A 10592-nucleotide genomic window follows, 5' to 3' on the forward strand; every position below is an offset into this window, starting at 1 on the left:
AATGGCACCGATTTCTATCCCTGCTGCTCCATTTTTGTTGCAGCTCCCTGATAATGACCCAAAGATGGTTCACGCTAAATTGGGCCCCTGCCGCCCATGTGAGAGAAACTCCTTGCTTCTGCCTGGCTCAGACCTGGTCATGACTGCCACCTACAAGACAGAGAACTCAGAATGAGAACAGTGTCAAGTTTAATTGGTGGCTGCCACCAGGTGGAGCGTGAGTGCTTCGGGTGCCTAGTCTGGCAGCCAACCAGAGCCGAGAGCACCTACAGAGAGAGCTGTGGAATATCCCGCCTCCCCAACGCCCCCACTCCTCACTCCTACCCCCACTCCCGGCCCGGTACCCTCCTAGCGCCTGCACCTCTCTTCTCCCACTCTGTGGTCCCGCCCTCCTCTCCAACACCAGGGACCTTTTATGGCCCTTTATGTCTCAAGACAGTCACACCAGGTCAAGAATCAAGCCAGTGTGATGGGAGATGTGGGGGAACTGAGGGCCCCCTGCAATAGCCAGGAATAAGAGAAGCGGGGCAGGAGGAGTTTGGGGTTTCTTGGGGCTGCAGCAGGCACAAGTGTCCCGGAAGGCGTTGATTCAGCCAGGGCAGCTACAGCAGGGGCGCACGCAGCTGCTTCAGGACCAAATTCCACCGCAGAGCCAGGAGAACCGGATTTCTCGGCAGGAGTGGGAACAAACACTTTGAACTCTGCTAGTAACCTTTATGCAGAAGCCGAGATGACTGTTCCCTCCCACCACCACCACCACCACCACCACCACCGCCCTGCCGCCCCCATCCTATCCTGGAGGATTGTCTGGGGCTCGCCAGCCTTAACCTTTTGAAGAAAGTCTCCAGGCAATCCCAAGAGCTGAATGCGATGCCTGCTCTCCCAAGCCTCCTCCTCTGACCTCTGCCCTTAATCAAGGACTGGCGCAGTGGAAGGTACATCGCAGAACGGCTGGAACCCTCAGACTGTCCCTGCCTCCATCCAGAGAGTCATTCCTTACACCTGCCAGCGGGTTTTTAGTGTCACACGTGCTGTGACCTGTGCTAGCTCTGCATCCACTCATCCTCCAAGTCGTTAAAAAAAATTTTTAATAAATAAATAAATAACTGAAACAGCCCAGTTTCTCCAAGATCAAAAAGCTTTCATAACAATGGTATTAGCCACTTTCCTGTAGTCCTTGACCCTTTGTACCCTAATCAACTAAGTAAGATTATTAAAAAATAAAAAATTTTCATGAAGACTCCTTTTCTCATTTATTTAGATCGTTTTTCTTTCTCTTAATATAAATGCCAGTGCAAGGCAAAAATAAATTAACCTTATCCTCCTTAGGAGCCCACCACATTCACTCTCTCTTAAAGAAAACCTCACATAGCCAAAATGGCCACATCCATCCATGTACTGCAACAGTCTATAGAGCCTGGCATGATAGCCTAGCAGCTAAAGTCCTTGCTTTGAACACACTGGGATCCCATAAAGCCATGAGTTCTAATCCCAGTGTCCCTTCCAATCCAGCTCCCTGCTTGTGGCCTGGGAAAGCAGTGGAAGACGGCCCAAAGCCTTGGTACCCTGCACCCACGTGGGAGACCTGGAAGAGGTTCCTGGCTCCTGGCTCTGGATCAGCTCAGCTCCAGCCGTTGCAGCCACTTGGGAGTGAATCATGGGACAAAAGATCTTCCTCTCTGTCTCTCCTCCTCTCCGTGTATCTGCCTTTCCAATAAAAATAAATCTTAAAAAAAAAAAAAAAAAAAAAGAGCCCAGGGTAGAGTTCCTTGTGCCTCCACCTGCTCCTAAGATATCATCAAGCCATTTCCCCAAAAGGCACATTGTGTATATAAACTCCGGGACAAATGATGGGCAAACAATAAGGCATTCAGAAACATGTGTGCTCACTTGTACTACTGTGTGCTTTTAGGCGTGTCTCATTGTCTTAAGTTGCTAAAGACCATTTTACCATAACATGATTGCTAAAACCTTTCCACATATGTAGATAAACAGCATCCCAATACCAGGAAATTTCAAAGGGATGGCTGAGAATCCATGCAATGGGGCAAGGCAGCAATGAAGTGATTGGAGGGACATCCACCTGACCTTGCCACTTGGCTAGAAACTCCTTGTATCTTGGCCCTGGTGCGGTGGCACAAGTGGTTAAGGTCCTCGCCTTGCACGCCCGGGATCCCATATGGGCGCCGGTTCAAATCCCTGCTTGTGGCCCAGGAAAGCAGTGAGGACATAGCATTGATCGTTGCACTCACTTGGGGAGTGAATTGTTGCGCTCACTTGGGGAGTGAATCATTGGACGGAAGATCTTCCTCTCTGTCTCTCCTCTCTGTATTCTCCTCTCTGTATATCCGCCTTTCCAATAAAAATAAACTAAATCTTAAAAAAAAAAAAAAAAAAAGAAAGAAACTCCTTGTAGCCTTGCTAACAGGGAAGCTGTCCTCTTTACACTTTTGCATCATTTGCCTCAACTGCACAGCTCCCAGCACATTACCCTGATGCAGAATGCAGATTTCTCACCAATGTTGTCTTCATTGGTAGGCCAAACATTCACCCCAAAGAAACACAAGAGCCTATTTGAAAGAACTTCCAAGGGTCAAAGATGAAATTGAGCAACAAAATAAATACTCATAGTTTTGGGTTATAAAATAACGATCCCTAAGTCTACACTGAATGACTGAACAGATTAAACACAGAGGGGAAAGGACAACTAAATATCGAAGAGTACTTTATCAGAGTTCCAGTGAAACATGAGTGATGTAGAAATTATCTTTTTGGCAGGGGTGCAGGTGTGTTTTTTGTAAGGTTTATTTAAAATATGAAGAAATCAGGCCAAGCACAATGGCCCAATTGGCTAATCCTCCCCTTTCAAGTGCCGGTATCCCATATGGGTCTGGCTGCTTCACTTCCCATCCAGCTCCCTGCTTGTGGCCTGGCAAGGCAGTCGAGGATGTCCCAAAGCCTTGGGACCCTGCATCTGCATGGAGACCCAAGAGAAGCTTCTGGCTCCTGGTATTGGATCAGTTCAGCTCCAGTCATTGTGGCTGTTTGGGGATTAAACCAATGGACAGAAGAGTTCTCTGTCTCTCCTTTTCTGGAAATCTGTCTTTTCAATAAAAATAAATAAATCTAAATAAATAAATTAAAAGGGAGGAAATCACAGGTACACGTAGGCCATATTCAGAGAGAAAGTGGCAAAGAGGACAAAGGTAGGAAAACAGATGTTTCTACTTTGATTTTGCTTCCATGAAAAGAGAGCGCCCTTCCCCACTGCCTAGCATTCCGTGAGCCTAGAAGCAGAATGGCTATATGAAACTACCTCCAAGTCCTGGGTCCATCTGACAAGCTGGAGAACTCCCAGCCAGTGCCAGTGGCTGTGTCCCCACATGTTGGGGGCACTGAATTTCCTGCCCTGTGATTGGCCCTTTGCCCTGATTGATGTGCCTTGGGTATATTTAAGCTGATTGGACAGGTTTGACAGTTAAGCGGGTGTGGGGGGGGGGCTTGGCGGGGGAGGGGATGGAGCATAACGGAATTAACGGACATAACGGTCACAACGGAAGATCGGAATAAAGCGCCTTGGAGACTCTCTCTAGTGTCGGGTGATTTCTTCCGCGGGACGGGAGAACCCCTGATACCCACATGCTCATTGCTACTCTAAGAAGTTGTTGGTCTCTACAACAGACAAGTCCACCAATTGGCATATGTCGAATTGCAAAGAAACCAACTGTAGGTAAAGCACTTCCTGGAAAAGAAAGACTTCATCCTCTTGTTTCCCAAATACAAGGCAAGGATAGACTGTCCTTAAAGGTGATTGAAAAACCACGATGGCTCAGTGGCTAAATCCTCTGCTAGCATGGGCCAGGATCCCATATGGATGCTGGTTTATATCCTGGCTGCTCCACTTCCCATCCAGCTCCCTGATTCTAACATGGAAAAAGATTAGAACATGATTCAAACCCTTGGGACCCTGACTGCACCCATGTGAGAGACCCAGAGAAGGCTCCTGACTCCTGGTTTCAGATTGTCTCAGCTCTGGCCCTTACAGCCATTTGGGGGAGTGAATTAGTGGGATAGAGGATATTTTTCTTTGTCTTTCCTTCTCTCCATAGGTCTGATCTGCCTTTCCAATAAAAATAAACAAAGCTGGGCCCGGCGCGGTGGCGCAAGTGGTTAAAGGTCCTCGCCTTGCATGCCCGGGATCCCATATGGGCGCCGGTTCTAATCCCGGCAGCCCCGCTTCCCTTCCAGCTCCCTGCCTGTGGCCTGGGAAAGCAGTCGAGGACGGCCCAAAGCTTTGGGACCCTGCACCCGCGTGGGAGACCCTGAAAAGGCTCCTGGCTTCGGATCGGCATAGTATCGGCCCGTTGCGCTCACTTGGGGAGTGAATCATCGGATGGAAGATCTTCCTCTCTGTCTCTCCTCTCTGTATATCCGCCTTTCCAATAAAAAAATAATAAAAATAAATCTTTAAAATAAAATAAAAATAAACAAAGCTTAAAAAAAAAAAAAGAAAAAAAATATCCATCTGGAGCACAAAGATTGATAACGTCCCTTACAGTGAGCACACCACCATCAGAGACGACAGATCCTGTTAATCACATGCAGGCTCCTCCCCATTCCACAAGTCAACAGCCAGGTTTCCAGAATGAAGTTCATGTGCCACACCAACATCTACTAATATTACATAGAGGACCTCACCAAGGAGCTCTCCCAAGTGGGTTCCAGAGAGGAACAAGAGGACAAGTAGTAAGAAACACATCTGCCTTAAAGCGCAGTGACCTTGATTGGAAAACAAGGGCCCCACTTACCTTTTTATCTTCTGAAGAGGCATCCCATGGGCCTCGCCTGGTTCACAGGAGCAGGCTAATTCATCATTCCTGTGCACATGGGCATAATCCTCTCCCCTGCACAAGTCAGCTCAGGAACAGGTGGCACAACATACCCTGTGTGTCCTGATGCCAAGGAACATTTCTCCAGGCACTGGTCATTAGATCAGAGATCCTGTTATGGTTGACACCAAGTGGTTATGAACGCCCGGCTCCTTGGTGACACTCCCTACCCATCAGGCCCCCAGCCTCAGGCCTCTGCCCTAGTCCTGTGGTATGTCATGCGACCCTACATTTCACTTTTTTTTTAAAGTCAGTTAATAAGATAGGAAGTTCGTCTTACATGAGGACCAGTACAATCAATCCTCTCCATTACCTGAACCAGTTCCTAGGTAGCTTAGACTTGTATCTTACTCAGTGTTCAGGTTTATTTCTCCAAAGTAATAGACCTTTAAAAAAAAAAAAGTATTTACTTTTACTGCAATGGCAGATTTACAAAGAGAAAGTGAAACAGAGAGAAAGATCTTCCATCCTCTGATTCACTTCTCAAGTGGTTGTGACAGAACTGAGCCAATCTGAAGCCAAGAACCAGAAACTTTTTCCAGGTCCACTTGGGAGCAGGATCCCAAGGCTTTGGGCTGTTCTCTACTGCTTTCCCAGGCCACAAGCAGGGAGCTGGATGGCAAGTGGAGCAGCAGGGACTAGTACCATTTTTGCTATGACTCAAATCTTAGCATCTGTTTCTATTGTTCAGTTTCAAAATTAAGGCTCACTGAAAAAAAGGTATGTAAGATAGTGTAATACTATAATTATTGCTGATTAAAGCAGTACCTTAATGCATTTAGAGAATTTTACATTAGTATTGCATCACCTTGATTGTTTGGAAAGTGTAGCAAGTGATTGTTCATCACAAAAATAAAGAAGCCTGGAGCTGGCACAATGGCTCACAGAATAATGCTCCACCCGCATACACCAGCACCCCATATGGGAGCTGGTTCTCATCCCAAATGTTCCACTTTGCATCCAGCTTCCTGCTTTTGGCCTGTGAAATGGCCCAGAGCCTTGGGTCCCTGCACCCAAGTTGGACACTAAGATAAAGATCCTGGTCTCGGATCAGCTCAGCTTCAGCCATTGCGCGCCTCTAGGGGAGTGAACCAGCAGATAAATCTCTCTGTCTCTCCTTCTCTCTAAATAGAATCTGCCTTTCAAACAAAAATAAATCTTTTTTTTTTTTTAAAGATTTATTTATTTTTATTACAAGGTCAGATATACAGAGAGGAGGAGAGACAGAGAGGAAGATCTTCCATCCGATGATTCACCCCCAAGTGAGCCGCAATGGCCGGTACTGCGCCGATCCCAAGCCAGGAACCAGGAACCTCTTCCAGGTCTCCCACACAGGTGCAGGGTCCCAAAGCTTTGGGCCGTCCTCAACTGCTTTCCCAGGCCACAAGCAGGGAGCTGGATGGGAAGTAGAGCTGCCGGGATTAGAACCAGCACCTATATGGGATCCCGGGGCGTTCAAGGTGAGGACTTTAGCCACTAGGCCATGCTGCCGGGCCCCAAAAATAAATCTTAAAAAAAAAAAGTAAATAAGCCCAGGAAAGTAGATGCTAAACCACCCAAAAACAAAAAGTAGCATACTGATCATACACAGATTGATGGAACAGAATAGAGAGCCAGAAATTGCTTCACACAAATGTAAGTAAGATATTGATTTATCTATTTATTTATTTGAAAAGCAATGAAAAAACATGAGTTCACAGACTCTTTTTATTTCTTGTTTGTTTTGCTTTTTTCTTCCAGTTCACAGACTCTTGACAAAGAACTAAAAGCAACTTGTTGGGAAAAAAAATATGTCACCAAACAGTGTTGGGACAATTAGAAGGCCTCATTATATATATGTACATATGCACATATATATATGGTCTTACATTGTTTATAAAAATGTAAGACTAAAAGAAGAAAACATAGGAGGAAATCTAGATGCCCTAGAATTTGATGATATATGTTCAACAATAAAAGCATGATCTAAGAAAGAAAAAGAATGCTGTGGCAGCCATTTGGCACAGCTAAGACACTGGTTAGAGCTTAGGTGGGGAACATTCCCCACCCCTGAGCTATAGGAGGGCTTTAAAACCACCCGCAAAGGAATTGCAGGGCTTGGAATTCAATATGCATGTATAGCAGGTTAATTTTAACATAATGATTTTGTATGCTGATATAAACAGCCTAATGGCCTTTGGCAGAAAAGTTTCTCCACCCCCTTGGAGAATGGACACTGCAGTATAGCATGTTAAGCCACCACTTGGGCTGCTTGCATCCCATATCAGAGTGCCTGTCTGCCGTGCACTTCTGATCCAGCCTCCTGCTAACATACCTGGAAGGCAGCTGAGGATGGTCCAAGCCCTTGGGTCCCTGCCACCCATGTGGGAGATCTAGATGGAGTTTCTGCCCCTGGCTTTACCCTGGCCAAGCCTCCTCTGTTGCAGACATTTGCAGAGTGAGCCAGCACAAGGAAGAACTCTCTCTCTCTGCCTTTCAAATGAGCTATCAAGTTATTAAAAGATGCAATGAAAACTGAATGGACATTTCTTACCAAAAAGAAAGTAATCTGAAAAGTCTACACACTGAATGATTCCAACCATATGGTATTCTATAAAAGGCAAAACTACAAAGACAGTAAGAGTGGTACATGGGTAGGACTGAATAACTGAAGTACAGAGGATTTTTTTTTTTAGCATGACAAGTCTATTCTTCACAATACTGTAATTATATATTATCCTAAATAAGTCTATAATATATCATATGCATTAGAGAATGGAATATCTATTGTGTCGAAAGAATATAATAACATAAACATAGGAAATAATTGTGAATTTGGTTACTTTCTGACCTAAGCAAATTTAGAACTGTGTAAGTCTCTAAGGCCACAGGCAGGGCCCAAAAGGGCCTTTTGTTATTCATACTGTCTTGGCTGTCCCCATTGACCTTATGCTAATCATGGGACCTGTATTTCTTGATCTTTAGGTTCTCCTTTTCTTTGTGATGCAAGATTAAGTTGTAGAATAAGAATTATAGCAGGAACTTCTAGAGTTTTTAGGTTAAACAAATAGCTGAATTATCCTTAGAAACACCCACCTGACCATGATGTAAAAAGTCTGAGCCAGAGTTTATTTCTGTATAAATAAAGCGGACAGCTTTCCCACATTGTCCATTATGATCATGAAATCCTAGTGGTCCATTTCTTTCCTCTTTACGCCTCATCCACGCACCCTTCTCGAGTTCTGGACTCAGCTGGAGCTGGACTCCAGCACCTGGTGCCCACATTTTGGTTGGCAAAACCACTCTCCAATAAAAAGAAATCACTGATCACAGGATGAGGGCAGCAGATCCACACACAAATTAAATAATAAAACTACCTATGATGGGGCCCGGCAGTGTGGCCTAGCGGCTAAAGTCCTTGCCTTGAACACACCAGATCCCTTATGGGTGCCGGTTCTAATCCCGGCAGCTTCACTTCCCGTCCAACTCCCTGCTTGTAGCCTGGGAAAGCAGTCGAGGATGGCCCAAAGCTTTGGGACCCTGTACCTGCGTGGGAGACCCGGAAGAAGTTCCTGGATCCTGGCTTCGGACTGGCATAGCATCTCCCACCGGCTTCTCTGGGATCGGTGGTGTTACTGCACTGGACGGCTTGCGGCGCCCATCTCCGCCACTCCGGATTCAGGGATCTGAACCCGACTCCCTTTCCATCAGCTGAGGGCAAAGGAGGCCATTGCCTGTCCCTTCGGAATGGCACTCGCCCATCTCTCAGGACCGACTGACCCACATCGGCCGTTGCTTCGGATTGGCATAGCATCGGCTGTTGTGGCTCACTTGGGGAGTGAATCATCCGACGGAAGATCTTCCTCTCTGTCTCTCCTCCTCTCTGTATATCTGACCTTCCAATAAATAAATACATCTTAAAAAAAATAGTACATTAGAAAAAAATCCTTTAAAAAAATACTTTGATGAGACTATGTCAAGGAGAGACAGGAGCCAGCTGAAAGAGCTCCCCCAAAGGTCAAAGTTACAACTGTTTGAGCAAAAAGTTTTTTTTTTTTTCTGCACATTTACAAAACCTCTTCACAAAACTATCAAGTTTAACTGTCCGGAGGAGCCTGAAGAAGGAAGACAATCAAGTGTAATGTGAGACCCGGGAACAGAAGAACTTGAAGCAAAAATAAAGCCAACCTCTGAAGCATGAGCTTTGGTTAATAATACATCAATATGGGCTCATTAATTACAACAACGTATCACAGTCATAAAGATCAGTAGTAGGGGAAATTGGATGTAGGGGCTCTAAGAACCATCACAGCAACTGGTCTAGTTTGAACAGCAGCTGGCTTCCCAGCTCCCGCCTTGAGGTCTGCGTCTACACTCCGTGGAGTGGAAGGTTGGTCTATGTATGGTATGCAAGGGGAGCTTTTGGAATTGAATTAGACTGAAGTGAGTGGTCAGAGTGGCGCTCTCATGGCGAATCATGGACCCTTTTATAAGGAATGTAAGCATAGGGAGACACCATCCCCTCTCTCTGTTCCCTCCTCACCATGTGGTGGTGCTTCCTTTGCTTGGGGTTCTGCCCTCATGGATTGCCAGGCAATAGGGTCACTGAATCTTGAACTGGAAACCTGCAAATCACCAGTCAAAACAAACCTTCCTTCAGAAGCAGCTTCTCGTGGGTATTTGTCATTAACTGGTAAAACAAGCACTGGCTGTAAGTGCACTCCTGTCCCCTGTTTCACCTCAGGTACAAGACTCAGACCTGGCTCCCCAGAATCTCCCAGAGAAGGGACTGGGGGAAGGGATACACAACAGTTAACCAAGAGCCAGCAAGTGTTTGAGGCAAAAAACTGAGGTGGGAGTGGCTGTATGTGGGGGCTCCAGGAAGATGGTCCCTGGGCCAAGAGGTGATTCTCAAGCTGGAGCAAGGCTGGCAGAGCTTTCCAGATGGTGGGAGCAGGATGCACCAGGCCCAGCTCTCAGCCTTCAGGAGAACTAACTAGTTATGGAGCACCTTGTCCAAGACAAACACCCCTTCTCAGAGATGTATGAAAGATACTGCTAAGGTCACTTTGCCAAGTGGCTCTGAGATGTTTAACCACTGGCCGGAGGTCGTCCAGCTGGTGAGCAAGGGAGATGCAAAGGGTGAGCCAAGCCCGGGGGCTGATACCTCCAGCGCCGCCTCTCCAGCCTTCAGCCCCCTCAAGCTCTGTCCACAGCTTCCCCAGTCTCTTTTCTCAAACGTCCTTCTGCGATTAAACATTACTACATTCCTGAGCAAGGACCAAGAGTCCGGAATTTTAACTGTGTGAAAAACCCAGGCCTCGCTAACAGAAGAAGCAAGATCCCTCGCTTCTTGGCTCTCCCTGGCTTCTCTCTCCTCCAAGCTGCTGGGGAAGATGAAAGGGGCTCAAGGACCCTGACCAAGCTCCGGCCACGTCCTCCAAAGGCCTCACCTGCTTCCTTCTTCGCGCGCCTGCCCGCGGCCAGACACACCCCAGCGGCGGTGCCCGAACCTACACACCTTTAACTCAGCCCTCATGAGATAAGCTCGGCCCGGCAGGTGCGCGCTACCTCCCCCGCGGTGGGGCCGCGGCTTCGGGGCGTGAGGGTCTCCCGGCTCTCCAGGGGCGCCCGAGCCCACCCCCGCTGGGAAGGGCAGCAGCTCCAAACCATCCCTTCCAGGCTCCGCCGCCTGCAGGACCAGCGGCCGGGCCCCCAGCCCCT

This window comes from Ochotona curzoniae, unplaced genomic scaffold (genome assembly GCF_017591425.1).
Source record: "Ochotona curzoniae isolate NIBS_2020 unplaced genomic scaffold, NIBS_Ocur_1.0 scaffold_2453, whole genome shotgun sequence".
NCBI classification, from domain to species: Eukaryota; Metazoa; Chordata; class Mammalia; order Lagomorpha; family Ochotonidae; genus Ochotona; species Ochotona curzoniae.